General features: G+C 38.4%; 22 non-coding genes across 22 annotated transcripts; all 22 read left to right on the top strand.

The window, feature by feature from the left end:
* Positions 1-100: 100 nt before the first annotated feature.
* Trnaa-agc (transfer RNA alanine (anticodon AGC)) lies at positions 101-173 on the top strand. Its single transcript has one exon. It is a non-coding gene; the product is annotated as a tRNA-Ala (tRNA).
* Positions 174-493: 320 nt separating this feature from the next.
* Trnaa-ugc (transfer RNA alanine (anticodon UGC)) lies at positions 494-566 on the top strand. Its single transcript has one exon. It is a non-coding gene; the product is annotated as a tRNA-Ala (tRNA).
* Positions 567-1464: 898 nt separating this feature from the next.
* On the top strand, positions 1465-1537 carry Trnaa-ugc (transfer RNA alanine (anticodon UGC)). The gene has a single exon. It is a non-coding gene; the product is annotated as a tRNA-Ala (tRNA).
* An 899-nt stretch (positions 1538-2436) lies between these two features.
* On the top strand, positions 2437-2509 carry Trnaa-ugc (transfer RNA alanine (anticodon UGC)). Its single transcript has one exon. It is a non-coding gene; the product is annotated as a tRNA-Ala (tRNA).
* Positions 2510-3017: 508 nt separating this feature from the next.
* Trnaa-agc (transfer RNA alanine (anticodon AGC)) lies at positions 3018-3090 on the top strand. The gene has a single exon. It is a non-coding gene; the product is annotated as a tRNA-Ala (tRNA).
* A 319-nt stretch (positions 3091-3409) lies between these two features.
* On the top strand, positions 3410-3482 carry Trnaa-ugc (transfer RNA alanine (anticodon UGC)). Its single transcript has one exon. It is a non-coding gene; the product is annotated as a tRNA-Ala (tRNA).
* An 898-nt stretch (positions 3483-4380) lies between these two features.
* Trnaa-ugc (transfer RNA alanine (anticodon UGC)) lies at positions 4381-4453 on the top strand. Its single transcript has one exon. It is a non-coding gene; the product is annotated as a tRNA-Ala (tRNA).
* An 898-nt stretch (positions 4454-5351) lies between these two features.
* Positions 5352-5424, top strand: Trnaa-ugc (transfer RNA alanine (anticodon UGC)). The gene has a single exon. It is a non-coding gene; the product is annotated as a tRNA-Ala (tRNA).
* An 899-nt stretch (positions 5425-6323) lies between these two features.
* Positions 6324-6396, top strand: Trnaa-ugc (transfer RNA alanine (anticodon UGC)). Its single transcript has one exon. It is a non-coding gene; the product is annotated as a tRNA-Ala (tRNA).
* A 508-nt stretch (positions 6397-6904) lies between these two features.
* Trnaa-agc (transfer RNA alanine (anticodon AGC)) lies at positions 6905-6977 on the top strand. Its single transcript has one exon. It is a non-coding gene; the product is annotated as a tRNA-Ala (tRNA).
* A 319-nt stretch (positions 6978-7296) lies between these two features.
* Trnaa-ugc (transfer RNA alanine (anticodon UGC)) lies at positions 7297-7369 on the top strand. Its single transcript has one exon. It is a non-coding gene; the product is annotated as a tRNA-Ala (tRNA).
* An 898-nt stretch (positions 7370-8267) lies between these two features.
* Trnaa-ugc (transfer RNA alanine (anticodon UGC)) lies at positions 8268-8340 on the top strand. The gene has a single exon. It is a non-coding gene; the product is annotated as a tRNA-Ala (tRNA).
* Positions 8341-9239: 899 nt separating this feature from the next.
* On the top strand, positions 9240-9312 carry Trnaa-ugc (transfer RNA alanine (anticodon UGC)). The gene has a single exon. It is a non-coding gene; the product is annotated as a tRNA-Ala (tRNA).
* Positions 9313-9820: 508 nt separating this feature from the next.
* Trnaa-agc (transfer RNA alanine (anticodon AGC)) lies at positions 9821-9893 on the top strand. The gene has a single exon. It is a non-coding gene; the product is annotated as a tRNA-Ala (tRNA).
* A 319-nt stretch (positions 9894-10212) lies between these two features.
* On the top strand, positions 10213-10285 carry Trnaa-ugc (transfer RNA alanine (anticodon UGC)). The gene has a single exon. It is a non-coding gene; the product is annotated as a tRNA-Ala (tRNA).
* Positions 10286-11183: 898 nt separating this feature from the next.
* On the top strand, positions 11184-11256 carry Trnaa-ugc (transfer RNA alanine (anticodon UGC)). The gene has a single exon. It is a non-coding gene; the product is annotated as a tRNA-Ala (tRNA).
* An 897-nt stretch (positions 11257-12153) lies between these two features.
* Positions 12154-12226, top strand: Trnaa-ugc (transfer RNA alanine (anticodon UGC)). The gene has a single exon. It is a non-coding gene; the product is annotated as a tRNA-Ala (tRNA).
* A 508-nt stretch (positions 12227-12734) lies between these two features.
* On the top strand, positions 12735-12807 carry Trnaa-agc (transfer RNA alanine (anticodon AGC)). Its single transcript has one exon. It is a non-coding gene; the product is annotated as a tRNA-Ala (tRNA).
* Positions 12808-13126: 319 nt separating this feature from the next.
* Trnaa-ugc (transfer RNA alanine (anticodon UGC)) lies at positions 13127-13199 on the top strand. The gene has a single exon. It is a non-coding gene; the product is annotated as a tRNA-Ala (tRNA).
* Positions 13200-14098: 899 nt separating this feature from the next.
* Positions 14099-14171, top strand: Trnaa-ugc (transfer RNA alanine (anticodon UGC)). Its single transcript has one exon. It is a non-coding gene; the product is annotated as a tRNA-Ala (tRNA).
* An 899-nt stretch (positions 14172-15070) lies between these two features.
* On the top strand, positions 15071-15143 carry Trnaa-ugc (transfer RNA alanine (anticodon UGC)). The gene has a single exon. It is a non-coding gene; the product is annotated as a tRNA-Ala (tRNA).
* A 507-nt stretch (positions 15144-15650) lies between these two features.
* Positions 15651-15723, top strand: Trnaa-agc (transfer RNA alanine (anticodon AGC)). Its single transcript has one exon. It is a non-coding gene; the product is annotated as a tRNA-Ala (tRNA).
* Positions 15724-16802: the final 1079 nt, after the last annotated feature.

Raw genomic sequence — 16802 nt, 5'->3', positions numbered from 1 at the left:
GGAAAAAGTTAAATAGGTATGTATGCTCTAATGAATAGGCTTCGTGTAACCAGCTAGATGCTGCATAGTCGTTTATGTACGCTTGCTTGAGGTGCACATCGGGGCTGTAGCTCAAGTGGTAGAGCGCTCGCTTAGCATGTGAGAGGTACGGGGATCGATACCCCGCTGCTCCAGTGATACTACTTTTTTTTTAATATAATAGGTTTTATCCACTTTGTGTGTATGCCTTTTGAGTGCAAATCATGTTTTCCTACCGGATATAGATGATTTTAGTTAATGTGTTTTAAGCAACTTCAAGTACCATCTACTGGTGGCAGTATGCTACCTATTTTGAAACATCTCGACCCCAATACTTACAAAGACAAAATAGGCACTGAAATTAAAACAAAATCCGTTTTTCCTTCGAAAGATTAATCTGTTCTCACGTGTTGGCCAAGTCAAACGCTGGAGGGTCTGGACAACATTGAATACATTTTCGCCATGATAGACAACAGGGGTTGTAGCTCAAGTGGTAGAGCGCTCGCTTTGCATGTGAGAGGTACGGGGATCGATACCCCGCAGCTCCATTTTGGCTCTCTTTTTACCCGCAGCCTTTTTAATAAAAATATATTAGTTACTGATATTTAAAAGCAAGCTGCTCATAGCTTAATTGTGATCACTACATACGGCTCTGTGCAGTTTTTACAAGTCTTTTGATTTCATGAATACTGTTTTGTTTTAAAATAAGCATATTTTAAAGAGACAGTAGATATTTTTTTTTAAATAACACAAGCGGCCAAGCAACTTCTCACCATATTGTATACCGTACGTGGTGTTCGCTTTTAAGCGTGACATTGAAACATGTTTACAAATGACAGTACTTTTGTACAAGAATGTATGTTGTAATTGTTTATTCGCTTCCTTGACCATCGAAGCATGCTACTTGTATGAAAACTTTTTTCATCAATAACGACTGGAATCAACAGAGGTTGGAGGAAAAAGTTAAATAGGTATGTATGCTCTAATGAATAGGCTTCGTGTAACCAGCTAGATGCTGCATAGTCGTTTATGTACGCTTGCTTGAGGTGTACATCGGGGTTGTAGCTCAAGTGGTAGAGCACTCGCTTAGCATGTGAGAGGTACGGGAATCGATACCCCGCTGCTCCAGTGATACTACTTTTTTTAATATAATAGGTTTTATCCACTTTGTGTGTATGCCTTTTGAGTGCAAATCATGTTTTCCTACCGGATATAGATGATTTTAGTTAATGTGTTTTAAGCAACTTCAAGTACCATCTACTGGTGGCAGTATGCTACCTATTTTGAAACATCTCGACCCCAATACTTACAAAGACAAAATAGGCACTGAAATTAAAACAAAATCCGTTTTTCCTTCGAAAGATTAATCTGTTCTCACGTGTTGGCCAAGTCAAACGCTGGAGGGTCTGGACAACATTGAATACATTTTCGCCATGATAGACAACAGGGGTTGTAGCTCAAGTGGTAGAGCGCTCGCTTTGCATGTGAGAGGTACGGGGATCGATACCCCGCAGCTCCATTTTGGCTCTCTTTTTACCCGCAGCCTTTTTAATAAAAATATATTAGTTACTGATATTTAAAAGCAAGCTGCTCATAGCTTAATTGTGATCACTACATACGGCTCTGTGCAGTTTTTACAAGTCTTTTGATTTCATGAATACTGTTTTGTTTTAAAATAAGCATATTTTAAAGAGACAGTAGATATTTTTTTTTAAATAACACAAGCGGCCAAGCAACTTCTCACCATATTGTATACCGTACGTGGTGTTCGCTTTTAAGCGTGACATTGAAATATGTTTACAAATGACAGTACTTTTGTACAAGAATGTATGTTGTAATTGTTTATTCGCTTCCTTGACCATCGAAGCATGCTACTTGTATGAAAACTTTTTTCATCAATAACGACTGGAATCAACAGAGGTTGGAGGAAAAAGTTAAATAGGTATGTATGCTCTAATGAATAGGCTTCGTGTAACCAGCTAGATGCTGCATAGTCGTTTATGTACGCTTGCTTGAGGTGTACATCGGGGTTGTAGCTCAAGTGGTAGAGCACTCGCTTAGCATGTGAGAGGTACGGGAATCGATACCCCGCTGCTCCAGTGATACTACTTTTTTTTAATATAATAGGTTTTATCCACTTTGTGTGTATGCCTTTTGAGTGCAAATCATGCTTTCCTACCGGATATAGATGATTTTAGTTAATGTGTTTTAAGCAACTTCAAGTACCATCTACTGGTGGCAGTATGCTACCTATTTTGAAACATCTCGACCCCAATACTTACAAAGACAAAATAGGCACTGAAATTAAAACAAAATCTGTTTTTCCTTCGAAAGATTAATCTGTTCTCACGTGTTGGCCAAGTCAAACGCTGGAGGGTCTGGACAACATTGAATACATTTTCGCCATGATAGACAACAGGGGTTGTAGCTCAAGTGGTAGAGCGCTCGCTTTGCATGTGAGAGGTACGGGGATCGATACCCCGCAGCTCCATTTTGGCTCTCTTTTTACCCGCAGCCTTTTTAATAAAAATATATTAGTTACTGATATTTAAAAGCAAGCTGCTCATAGCTTAATTGTGATCACTACATACGGCTCTTGGCAGTTTTTACAAGTCTTTTGATTTCATGAATACTGTTTTGTTTTAAAATAAGCATATTTTAAAGAGACAGTAGATATTTTTTTTTTAAATAACACAAGCGGCCAAGCAACTTCTCACTATATTGTATACCGTACGTGGTGTTCGCTTTTAAGCGTGACATTGAAACATGTTTACAAATGACAGTACTTTTGTACAAGAATGTATGTTGTAATTGTTTATTCGCTTCCTTGACCATCGAAGCATGCTACTTGTATGAAAACTTTTTTCATCAATAACGACTGGAATCAACAGAGGTTGGAGGAAAAAGTTAAATAGGTATGTATGCTCTAATGAATAGGCTTCGTGTAACCAGCTAGATGCTGCATAGTCGTTTATGTACGCTTGCTTGAGGTGCACATCGGGGCTGTAGCTCAAGTGGTAGAGCGCTCGCTTAGCATGTGAGAGGTACGGGGATCGATACCCCGCTGCTCCAGTGATACTACTTTTTTTTAATATAATAGGTTTTATCCACTTTGTGTGTATGCCTTTTGAGTGCAAATCATGTTTTCCTACCCGATATAGATGATTTTAGTTAATGTGTTTTAAGCAACTTCAAGTACCATCTACTGGTGGCAGTATGCTACCTATTTTGAAACATCTCGACCCCAATACTTACAAAGACAAAATAGGCACTGAAATTAAAACAAAATCCGTTTTTCCTTCGAAAGATTAATCTGTTCTCACGTGTTGGCCAAGTCAAACGCTGGAGGGTCTGGACAACATTGAATACATTTTCGCCATGATAGACAACAGGGGTTGTAGCTCAAGTGGTAGAGCGCTCGCTTTGCATGTGAGAGGTACGGGGATCGATACCCCGCAGCTCCATTTTGGCTCTCTTTTTACCCGCAGCCTTTTTAATAAAAATATATTAGTTACTGATATTTAAAAGCAAGCTGCTCATAGCTTAATTGTGATCACTACATACGGCTCTGTGCAGTTTTTACAAGTCTTTTGATTTCATGAATACTGTTTTGTTTTAAAATAAGCATATTTTAAAGAGACAGTAGATATTTTTTTTTAAATAACACAAGCGGCCAAGCAACTTCTCACCATATTGTATACCGTACGTGGTGTTCGCTTTTAAGCGTGACATTGAAACATGTTTACAAATGACAGTACTTTTGTACAAGAATGTATGTTGTAATTGTTTATTCGCTTCCTTGACCATCGAAGCATGCTACTTGTATGAAAACTTTTTTCATCAATAACGACTGGAATCAACAGAGGTTGGAGGAAAAAGTTAAATAGGTATGTATGCTCTAATGAATAGGCTTCGTGTAACCAGCTAGATGCTGCATAGTCGTTTATGTACGCTTGCTTGAGGTGTACATCGGGGTTGTAGCTCAAGTGGTAGAGCACTCGCTTAGCATGTGAGAGGTACGGGAATCGATACCCCGCTGCTCCAGTGATACTACTTTTTTTAATATAATAGGTTTTATCCACTTTGTGTGTATGCCTTTTGAGTGCAAATCATGTTTTCCTACCGGATATAGATGATTTTAGTTAATGTGTTTTAAGCAACTTCAAGTACCATCTACTGGTGGCAGTATGCTACCTATTTTGAAACATCTCGACCCCAATACTTACAAAGACAAAATAGGCACTGAAATTAAAACAAAATCCGTTTTTCCTTCGAAAGATTAATCTGTTCTCACGTGTTGGCCAAGTCAAACGCTGGAGGGTCTGGACAACATTGAATACATTTTCGCCATGATAGACAACAGGGGTTGTAGCTCAAGTGGTAGAGCGCTCGCTTTGCATGTGAGAGGTACGGGGATCGATACCCCGCAGCTCCATTTTGGCTCTCTTTTTACCCGCAGCCTTTTTAATAAAAATATATTAGTTACTGATATTTAAAAGCAAGCTGCTCATAGCTTAATTGTGATCACTACATACGGCTCTGTGCAGTTTTTACAAGTCTTTTGATTTCATGAATACTGTTTTGTTTTAAAATAAGCATATTTTAAAGAGACAGTAGATATTTTTTTTTAAATAACACAAGCGGCCAAGCAACTTCTCACCATATTGTATACCGTACGTGGTGTTCGCTTTTAAGCGTGACATTGAAACATGTTTACAAATGACAGTACTTTTGTACAAGAATGTATGTTGTAATTGTTTATTCGCTTCCTTGACCATCGAAGCATGCTACTTGTATGAAAACTTTTTTCATCAATAACGACTGGAATCAACAGAGGTTGGAGGAAAAAGTTAAATAGGTATGTATGCTCTAATGAATAGGCTTCGTGTAACCAGCTAGATGCTGCATAGTCGTTTATGTACGCTTGCTTGAGGTGTACATCGGGGTTGTAGCTCAAGTGGTAGAGCACTCGCTTAGCATGTGAGAGGTACGGGAATCGATACCCCGCTGCTCCAGTGATACTACTTTTTTTAATATAATAGGTTTTATCCACTTTGTGTGTATGCCTTTTGAGTGCAAATCATGTTTTCCTACCGGATATAGATGATTTTAGTTAATGTGTTTTAAGCAACTTCAAGTACCATCTACTGGTGGCAGTATGCTACCTATTTTGAAACATCTCGACCCCAATACTTACAAAGACAAAATAGGCACTGAAATTAAAACAAAATCCGTTTTTCCTTCGAAAGATTAATCTGTTCTCACGTGTTGGCCAAGTCAAACGCTGGAGGGTCTGGACAACATTGAATACATTTTCGCCATGATAGACAACAGGGGTTGTAGCTCAAGTGGTAGAGCGCTCGCTTTGCATGTGAGAGGTACGGGGATCGATACCCCGCAGCTCCATTTTGGCTCTCTTTTTACCCGCAGCCTTTTTAATAAAAATATATTAGTTACTGATATTTAAAAGCAAGCTGCTCATAGCTTAATTGTGATCACTACATACGGCTCTTGGCAGTTTTTACAAGTCTTTTGATTTCATGAATACTGTTTTGTTTTAAAATAAGCATATTTTAAAGAGACAGTAGATATTTTTTTTTAAATAACACAAGCGGCCAAGCAACTTCTCACCATATTGTATACCGTACGTGGTGTTCGCTTTTAAGCGTGACATTGAAACATGTTTACAAATGACAGTACTTTTGTACAAGAATGTATGTTGTAATTGTTTATTCGCTTCCTTGACCATCGAAGCATGCTACTTGTATGAAAACTTTTTTCATCAATAACGACTGGAATCAACAGAGGTTGGAGGAAAAAGTTAAATAGGTATGTATGCTCTAATGAATAGGCTTCGTGTAACCAGCTAGATGCTGCATAGTCGTTTATGTACGCTTGCTTGAGGTGTACATCGGGGTTGTAGCTCAAGTGGTAGAGCACTCGCTTAGCATGTGAGAGGTACGGGAATCGATACCCCGCTGCTCCAGTGATACTACTTTTTTTTAATATAATAGGTTTTATCCACTTTGTGTGTATGCCTTTTGAGTGCAAATCATGCTTTCCTACCGGATATAGATGATTTTAGTTAATGTGTTTTAAGCAACTTCAAGTACCATCTACTGGTGGCAGTATGCTACCTATTTTGAAACATCTCGACCCCAATACTTACAAAGACAAAATAGGCACTGAAATTAAAACAAAATCTGTTTTTCCTTCGAAAGATTAATCTGTTCTCACGTGTTGGCCAAGTCAAACGCTGGAGGGTCTGGACAACATTGAATACATTTTCGCCATGATAGACAACAGGGGTTGTAGCTCAAGTGGTAGAGCGCTCGCTTTGCATGTGAGAGGTACGGGGATCGATACCCCGCAGCTCCATTTTGGCTCTCTTTTTACCCGCAGCCTTTTTAATAAAAATATATTAGTTACTGATATTTAAAAGCAAGCTGCTCATAGCTTAATTGTGATCACTACATACGGCTCTTGGCAGTTTTTACAAGTCTTTTGATTTCATGAATACTGTTTTGTTTTAAAATAAGCATATTTTAAAGAGACAGTAGATATTTTTTTTTTAAATAACACAAGCGGCCAAGCAACTTCTCACTATATTGTATACCGTACGTGGTGTTCGCTTTTAAGCGTGACATTGAAACATGTTTACAAATGACAGTACTTTTGTACAAGAATGTATGTTGTAATTGTTTATTCGCTTCCTTGACCATCGAAGCATGCTACTTGTATGAAAACTTTTTTCATCAATAACGACTGGAATCAACAGAGGTTGGAGGAAAAAGTTAAATAGGTATGTATGCTCTAATGAATAGGCTTCGTGTAACCAGCTAGATGCTGCATAGTCGTTTATGTACGCTTGCTTGAGGTGCACATCGGGGCTGTAGCTCAAGTGGTAGAGCGCTCGCTTAGCATGTGAGAGGTACGGGGATCGATACCCCGCTGCTCCAGTGATACTACTTTTTTTTAATATAATAGGTTTTATCCACTTTGTGTGTATGCCTTTTGAGTGCAAATCATGTTTTCCTACCGGATATAGATGATTTTAGTTAATGTGTTTTAAGCAACTTCAAGTACCATCTACTGGTGGCAGTATGCTACCTATTTTGAAACATCTCGACCCCAATACTTACAAAGACAAAATAGGCACTGAAATTAAAACAAAATCCGTTTTTCCTTCGAAAGATTAATCTGTTCTCACGTGTTGGCCAAGTCAAACGCTGGAGGGTCTGGACAACATTGAATACATTTTCGCCATGATAGACAACAGGGGTTGTAGCTCAAGTGGTAGAGCGCTCGCTTTGCATGTGAGAGGTACGGGGATCGATACCCCGCAGCTCCATTTTGGCTCTCTTTTTACCCGCAGCCTTTTTAATAAAAATATATTAGTTACTGATATTTAAAAGCAAGCTGCTCATAGCTTAATTGTGATCACTACATACGGCTCTGTGCAGTTTTTACAAGTCTTTTGATTTCATGAATACTGTTTTGTTTTAAAATAAGCATATTTTAAAGAGACAGTAGATATTTTTTTTTAAATAACACAAGCGGCCAAGCAACTTCTCACCATATTGTATACCGTACGTGGTGTTCGCTTTTAAGCGTGACATTGAAACATGTTTACAAATGACAGTACTTTTGTACAAGAATGTATGTTGTAATTGTTTATTCGCTTCCTTGACCATCGAAGCATGCTACTTGTATGAAAACTTTTTTCATCAATAACGACTGGAATCAACAGAGGTTGGAGGAAAAAGTTAAATAGGTATGTATGCTCTAATGAATAGGCTTCGTGTAACCAGCTAGATGCTGCATAGTCGTTTATGTACGCTTGCTTGAGGTGTACATCGGGGTTGTAGCTCAAGTGGTAGAGCACTCGCTTAGCATGTGAGAGGTACGGGAATCGATACCCCGCTGCTCCAGTGATACTACTTTTTTTAATATAATAGGTTTTATCCACTTTGTGTGTATGCCTTTTGAGTGCAAATCATGTTTTCCTACCGGATATAGATGATTTTAGTTAATGTGTTTTAAGCAACTTCAAGTACCATCTACTGGTGGCAGTATGCTACCTATTTTGAAACATCTCGACCCCAATACTTACAAAGACAAAATAGGCACTGAAATTAAAACAAAATCCGTTTTTCCTTCGAAAGATTAATCTGTTCTCACGTGTTGGCCAAGTCAAACGCTGGAGGGTCTGGACAACATTGAATACATTTTCGCCATGATAGACAACAGGGGTTGTAGCTCAAGTGGTAGAGCGCTCGCTTTGCATGTGAGAGGTACGGGGATCGATACCCCGCAGCTCCATTTTGGCTCTCTTTTTACCCGCAGCCTTTTTAATAAAAATATATTAGTTACTGATATTTAAAAGCAAGCTGCTCATAGCTTAATTGTGATCACTACATACGGCTCTTGGCAGTTTTTACAAGTCTTTTGATTTCATGAATACTGTTTTGTTTTAAAATAAGCATATTTTAAAGAGACAGTAGATATTTTTTTTTAAATAACACAAGCGGCCAAGCAACTTCTCACCATATTGTATACCGTACGTGGTGTTCGCTTTTAAGCGTGACATTGAAACATGTTTACAAATGACAGTACTTTTGTACAAGAATGTATGTTGTAATTGTTTATTCGCTTCCTTGACCATCGAAGCATGCTACTTGTATGAAAACTTTTTTCATCAATAACGACTGGAATCAACAGAGGTTGGAGGAAAAAGTTAAATAGGTATGTATGCTCTAATGAATAGGCTTCGTGTAACCAGCTAGATGCTGCATAGTCGTTTATGTACGCTTGCTTGAGGTGTACATCGGGGTTGTAGCTCAAGTGGTAGAGCACTCGCTTAGCATGTGAGAGGTACGGGAATCGATACCCCGCTGCTCCAGTGATACTACTTTTTTTTAATATAATAGGTTTTATCCACTTTGTGTGTATGCCTTTTGAGTGCAAATCATGCTTTCCTACCGGATATAGATGATTTTAGTTAATGTGTTTTAAGCAACTTCAAGTACCATCTACTGGTGGCAGTATGCTACCTATTTTGAAACATCTCGACCCCAATACTTACAAAGACAAAATAGGCACTGAAATTAAAACAAAATCTGTTTTTCCTTCGAAAGATTAATCTGTTCTCACGTGTTGGCCAAGTCAAACGCTGGAGGGTCTGGACAACATTGAATACATTTTCGCCATGATAGACAACAGGGGTTGTAGCTCAAGTGGTAGAGCGCTCGCTTTGCATGTGAGAGGTACGGGGATCGATACCCCGCAGCTCCATTTTGGCTCTCTTTTTACCCGCAGCCTTTTTAATAAAAATATATTAGTTACTGATATTTAAAAGCAAGCTGCTCATAGCTTAATTGTGATCACTACATACGGCTCTTGGCAGTTTTTACAAGTCTTTTGATTTCATGAATACTGTTTTGTTTTAAAATAAGCATATTTTAAAGAGACAGTAGATATTTTTTTTTTAAATAACACAAGCGGCCAAGCAACTTCTCACTATATTGTATACCGTACGTGGTGTTCGCTTTTAAGCGTGACATTGAAACATGTTTACAAATGACAGTACTTTTGTACAAGAATGTATGTTGTAATTGTTTATTCGCTTCCTTGACCATCGAAGCATGCTACTTGTATGAAAACTTTTTTCATCAATAACGACTGGAATCAACAGAGGTTGGAGGAAAAAGTTAAATAGGTATGTATGCTCTAATGAATAGGCTTCGTGTAACCAGCTAGATGCTGCATAGTCGTTTATGTACGCTTGCTTGAGGTGCACATCGGGGCTGTAGCTCAAGTGGTAGAGCGCTCGCTTAGCATGTGAGAGGTACGGGGATCGATACCCCGCTGCTCCAGTGATACTACTTTTTTTTAATATAATAGGTTTTATCCACTTTGTGTGTATGCCTTTTGAGTGCAAATCATGTTTTCCTACCGGATATAGATGATTTTAGTTAATGTGTTTTAAGCAACTTCAAGTACCATCTACTGGTGGCAGTATGCTACCTATTTTGAAACATCTCGACCCCAATACTTACAAAGACAAAATAGGCACTGAAATTAAAACAAAATCCGTTTTTCCTTCGAAAGATTAATCTGTTCTCACGTGTTGGCCAAGTCAAACGCTGGAGGGTCTGGACAACATTGAATACATTTTCGCCATGATAGACAACAGGGGTTGTAGCTCAAGTGGTAGAGCGCTCGCTTTGCATGTGAGAGGTACGGGGATCGATACCCCGCAGCTCCATTTTGGCTCTCTTTTTACCCGCAGCCTTTTTAATAAAAATATATTAGTTACTGATATTTAAAAGCAAGCTGCTCATAGCTTAATTGTGATCACTACATACGGCTCTGTGCAGTTTTTACAAGTCTTTTGATTTCATGAATACTGTTTTGTTTTAAAATAAGCATATTTTAAAGAGACAGTAGATATTTTTTTTTAAATAACACAAGCGGCCAAGCAACTTCTCACCATATTGTATACCGTACGTGGTGTTCGCTTTTAAGCGTGACATTGAAACATGTTTACAAATGACAGTACTTTTGTACAAGAATGTATGTTGTAATTGTTTATTCGCTTCCTTGACCATCGAAGCATGCTACTTGTATGAAAACTTTTTTCATCAATAACGACTGGAATCAACAGAGGTTGGAGGAAAAAGTTAAATAGGTATGTATGCTCTAATGAATAGGCTTCGTGTAACCAGCTAGATGCTGCATAGTCGTTTATGTACGCTTGCTTGAGGTGTACATCGGGGTTGTAGCTCAAGTGGTAGAGCACTCGCTTAGCATGTGAGAGGTACGGGAATCGATACCCCGCTGCTCCAGTGATACTACTTTTTTTAATATAATAGGTTTTATCCACTTTGTGTGTATGCCTTTTGAGTGCAAATCATGTTTTCCTACCGGATATAGATGATTTTAGTTAATGTGTTTTAAGCAACTTCAAGTACCATCTACTGGTGGCAGTATGCTACCTATTTTGAAACATCTCGACCCCAATACTTACAAAGACAAAATAGGCACTGAAATTAAAACAAAATCCGTTTTTCCTTCGAAAGATTAATCTGTTCTCACGTGTTGGCCAAGTCAAACGCTGGAGGGTCTGGACAACATTGAATACATTTTCGCCATGATAGACAACAGGGGTTGTAGCTCAAGTGGTAGAGCGCTCGCTTTGCATGTGAGAGGTACGGGGATCGATACCCCGCAGCTCCATTTTGGCTCTCTTTTTACCCGCAGCCTTTTTAATAAAAATATATTAGTTACTGATATTTAAAAGCAAGCTGCTCATAGCTTAATTGTGATCACTACATACGGCTCTGTGCAGTTTTTACAAGTCTTTTGATTTCATGAATACTGTTTTGTTTTAAAATAAGCATATTTTAAAGAGACAGTAGATATTTTTTTTAAATAACACAAGCGGCCAAGCAACTTCTCACCATATTGTATACCGTACGTGGTGTTCGCTTTTAAGCGTGACATTGAAACATGTTTACAAATGACAGTACTTTTGTACAAGAATGTATGTTGTAATTGTTTATTCGCTTCCTTGACCATCGAAGCATGCTACTTGTATGAAAACTTTTTTCATCAATAACGACTGGAATCAACAGAGGTTGGAGGAAAAAGTTAAATAGGTATGTATGCTCTAATGAATAGGCTTCGTGTAACCAGCTAGATGCTGCATAGTCGTTTATGTACGCTTGCTTGAGGTGTACATCGGGGTTGTAGCTCAAGTGGTAGAGCACTCGCTTAGCATGTGAGAGGTACGGGAATCGATACCCCGCTGCTCCAGTGATACTACTTTTTTTAATATAATAGGTTTTATCCACTTTGTGTGTATGCCTTTTGAGTGCAAATCATGTTTTCCTACCGGATATAGATGATTTTAGTTAATGTGTTTTAAGCAACTTCAAGTACCATCTACTGGTGGCAGTATGCTACCTATTTTGAAACATCTCGACCCCAATACTTACAAAGACAAAATAGGCACTGAAATTAAAACAAAATCTGTTTTTCCTTCGAAAGATTAATCTGTTCTCACGTGTTGGCCAAGTCAAACGCTGGAGGGTCTGGACAACATTGAATACATTTTCGCCATGATAGACAACAGGGGTTGTAGCTCAAGTGGTAGAGCGCTCGCTTTGCATGTGAGAGGTACGGGGATCGATACCCCGCAGCTCCATTTTGGCTCTCTTTTTACCCGCAGCCTTTTTAATAAAAATATATTAGTTACTGATATTTAAAAGCAAGCTGCTCATAGCTTAATTGTGATCACTACATACGGCTCTTGGCAGTTTTTACAAGTCTTTTGATTTCATGAATACTGTTTTGTTTTAAAATAAGCATATTTTAAAGAGACAGTAGATATTTTTTTTTTAAATAACACAAGCGGCCAAGCAACTTCTCACTATATTGTATACCGTACGTGGTGTTCGCTTTTAAGCGTGACATTGAAACATGTTTACAAATGACAGTACTTTTGTACAAGAATGTATGTTGTAATTGTTTATTCGCTTCCTTGACCATCGAAGCATGCTACTTGTATGAAAACTTTTTTCATCAATAACGACTGGAATCAACAGAGGTTGGAGGAAAAAGTTAAATAGGTATGTATGCTCTAATGAATAGGCTTCGTGTAACCAGCTAGATGCTGCATAGTCGTTTATGTACGCTTGCTTGAGGTGCACATCGGGGCTGTAGCTCAAGTGGTAGAGCGCTCGCTTAGCATGTGAGAGGTACGGGGATCGATACCCCGCTGCTCCAGTGATACTACTTTTTTTTAATATAATAGGTTTTATCCACTTTGTGTGTATGCCTTTTGAGTGCAAATCATGTTTTCCTACCCGATATAGATGATTTTAGTTAATGTGTTTTAAGCAACTTCAAGTACCATCTACTGGTGGCAGTATGCTACCTATTTTGAAACATCTCGACCCCAATACTTACAAAGACAAAATAGGCACTGAAATTAAAACAAAATCCGTTTTTCCTTCGAAAGATTAATCTGTTCTCACGTGTTGGCCAAGTCAAACGCTGGAGGGTCTGGACAACATTGAATACATTTTCGCCATGATAGACAACAGGGGTTGTAGCTCAAGTGGTAGAGCGCTCGCTTTGCATGTGAGAGGTACGGGGATCGATACCCCGCAGCTCCATTTTGGCTCTCTTTTTACCCGCAGCCTTTTTAATAAAAATATATTAGTTACTGATATTTAAAAGCAAGCTGCTCATAGCTTAATTGTGATCACTACATACGGCTCTGTGCAGTTTTTACAAGTCTTTTGATTTCATGAATACTGTTTTGTTTTAAAATAAGCATATTTTAAAGAGACAGTAGATATTTTTTTTTAAATAACACAAGCGGCCAAGCAACTTCTCACCATATTGTATACCGTACGTGGTGTTCGCTTTTAAGCGTGACATTGAAACATGTTTACAAATGACAGTACTTTTGTACAAGAATGTATGTTGTAATTGTTTATTCGCTTCCTTGACCATCGAAGCATGCTACTTGTATGAAAACTTTTTTCATCAATAACGACTGGAATCAACAGAGGTTGGAGGAAAAAGTTAAATAGGTATGTATGCTCTAATGAATAGGCTTCGTGTAACCAGCTAGATGCTGCATAGTCGTTTATGTACGCTTGCTTGAGGTGTACATCGGGGTTGTAGCTCAAGTGGTAGAGCACTCGCTTAGCATGTGAGAGGTACGGGAATCGATACCCCGCTGCTCCAGTGATACTACTTTTTTTTAATATAATAGGTTTTATCCACTTTGTGTGTATGCCTTTTGAGTGCAAATCATGTTTTCCTACCGGATATAGATGATTTTAGTTAATGTGTTTTAAGCAACTTCAAGTACCATCTACTGGTGGCAGTATGCTACCTATTTTGAAACATCTCGACCCCAATACTTACAAAGACAAAATAGGCACTGAAATTAAAACAAAATCCGTTTTTCCTTCGAAAGATTAATCTGTTCTCACGTGTTGGCCAAGTCAAACGCTGGAGGGTCTGGACAACATTGAATACATTTTCGCCATGATAGACAACAGGGGTTGTAGCTCAAGTGGTAGAGCGCTCGCTTTGCATGTGAGAGGTACGGGGATCGATACCCCGCAGCTCCATTTTGGCTCTCTTTTTACCCGCAGCCTTTTTAATAAAAATATATTAGTTACTGATATTTAAAAGCAAGCTGCTCATAGCTTAATTGTGATCACTACATACGGCTCTGTGCAGTTTTTACAAGTCTTTTGATTTCATGAATACTGTTTTGTTTTAAAATAAGCATATTTTAAAGAGACAGTAGATATTTTTTTTTAAATAACACAAGCGGCCAAGCAACTTCTCACCATATTGTATACCGTACGTGGTGTTCGCTTTTAAGCGTGACATTGAAACATGTTTACAAATGACAGTACTTTTGTACAAGAATGTATGTTGTAATTGTTTATTCGCTTCCTTGACCATCGAAGCATGCTACTTGTATGAAAACTTTTTTCATCAATAACGACTGGAATCAACAGAGGTTGGAGGAAAAAGTTAAATAGGTATGTATGCTCTAATGAATAGGCTTCGTGTAACCAGCTAGATGCTGCATAGTCGTTTATGTACGCTTGCTTGAGGTGTACATCGGGGTTGTAGCTCAAGTGGTAGAGCACTCGCTTAGCATGTGAGAGGTACGGGAATCGATACCCCGCTGCTCCAGTGATACTACTTTTTTTTAATATAATAGGTTTTATCCACTTTGTGTGTATGCCTTTTGAGTGCAAATCATGCTTTCCTACCGGATATAGATGATTTTAGTTAATGTGTTTTAAGCAACTTCAAGTACCATCTACTGGTGGCAGTATGCTACCTATTTTGAAACATCTCGACCCCAATACTTACAAAGACAAAATAGGCACTGAAATTAAAACAAAATCTGTTTTTCCTTCGAAAGATTAATCTGTTCTCACGTGTTGGCCAAGTCAAACGCTGGAGGGTCTGGACAACATTGAATACATTTTCGCCATGATAGACAACAGGGGTTGTAGCTCAAGTGGTAGAGCGCTCGCTTTGCATGTGAGAGGTACGGGGATCGATACCCCGCAGCTCCATTTTGGCTCTCTTTTTACCCGCAGCCTTTTTAATAAAAATATATTAGTTACTGATATTTAAAAGCAAGCTGCTCATAGCTTAATTGTGATCACTACATACGGCTCTTGGCAGTTTTTACAAGTCTTTTGATTTCATGAATACTGTTTTGTTTTAAAATAAGCATATTTTAAAGAGACAGTAGATATTTTTTTTTTAAATAACACAAGCGGCCAAGCAACTTCTCACTATATTGTATACCGTACGTGGTGTTCGCTTTTAAGCGTGACATTGAAACATGTTTACAAATGACAGTACTTTTGTACAAGAATGTATGTTGTAATTGTTTATTCGCTTCCTTGACCATCGAAGCATGCTACTTGTATGAAAACTTTTTTCATCAATAACGACTGGAATCAACAGAGGTTGGAGGAAAAGTTAAATAGGTATGTATGCTCTAATGAATAGGCTTCGTGTAACCAGCTAGATGCTGCATAGTCGTTTATGTACGCTTGCTTGAGGTGCACATCGGGGCTGTAGCTCAAGTGGTAGAGCGCTCGCTTAGCATGTGAGAGGTACGGGGATCGATACCCCGCTGCTCCAGTGATACTACTTTTTTTTAATATAATAGGTTTTATCCACTTTGTGTGTATGCCTTTTGAGTGCAAAATCATGTTTTCCTACCCGATATAGATGATTTTAGTTAATGTGTTTTAAGCAACTTCAAGTACCATCTACTGGTGGCAGTATGCTACCTATTTTGAAACATCTCGACCCCAATACTTACAAAGACAAAATAGGCACTGAAATTAAAACAAAATCCGTTTTTCCTTCGAAAGATTAATCTGTTCTCACGTGTTGGCCAAGTCAAACGCTGGAGGGTCTGGACAACATTGAATACATTTTCGCCATGATAGACAACAGGGGTTTAGCTCAAAGTGGTAGAGCGCTCGCTTTGCATGTGAGAGGTACGGGGATCGATACCCCGCAGCTCCATTTTGGCTCTCTTTTTACCCGCAGCCTTTTTAATAAAAATATATTAGTTACTGATATTTAAAAGCAAGCTGCTCATAGCTTAATTGTGATCACTACATACGGCTCTTGCAGTTTTTTACAAGTCTTTTTGATTTCATGAATACTGTTTTGTTTTAAAATAAGCATATTTTAAAGAGACAGTAGATATTTTTTTTTAAATAACACAAGCGGCCAAGCAACTTCTCACCTATATTGTATACCGTACGTGGTGTTCGCTTTTAAGCGTGACATTGAAACATGTTTACAAATGACAGTACTTTTGTACAAGAATGTATGTTTGTAATTGTTTATTCGCTTCCTTGACCATCGAAGCATGCTACTTGTATGAAAACTTTTTTCATCAATAACGACTGGAATCAACAGAGGTGGAGGAAAAAGTTAAATAGGTATGTATGCTCTAATGAATAGGCTTCGTGTAACCAGCTAGATGCTGCATAGTCGTTTATGTACGCTTGCTTGAGGTGCACATCGGGGTGTAGCTCAAGTGGTAGAGCGCTCGCTTAGCATGTGAGAGGTACGGGGAATCGATACCCCGCTGCTCCAGTGATACTACTTTTTTTTAATATAATAGGTTTTATCCACTTTGTGTGTATGCCTTTTGAGTGCAAATCATGTTTTCCTACCGATATAGATGATTTAGTTAGTTT

The sequence above is a fragment of the Physella acuta genome, unplaced genomic scaffold, assembly GCF_028476545.2.
Source record: "Physella acuta isolate Inbredline_101_S28 unplaced genomic scaffold, ASM2847654v3 ptg000647l, whole genome shotgun sequence".
Classification (NCBI taxonomy): domain Eukaryota; kingdom Metazoa; phylum Mollusca; class Gastropoda; family Physidae; genus Physella; species Physella acuta.
The sequence above is the reverse complement of the archived record's forward strand: the minus strand, read 5'-3'. Positions and strand labels throughout refer to the sequence as shown.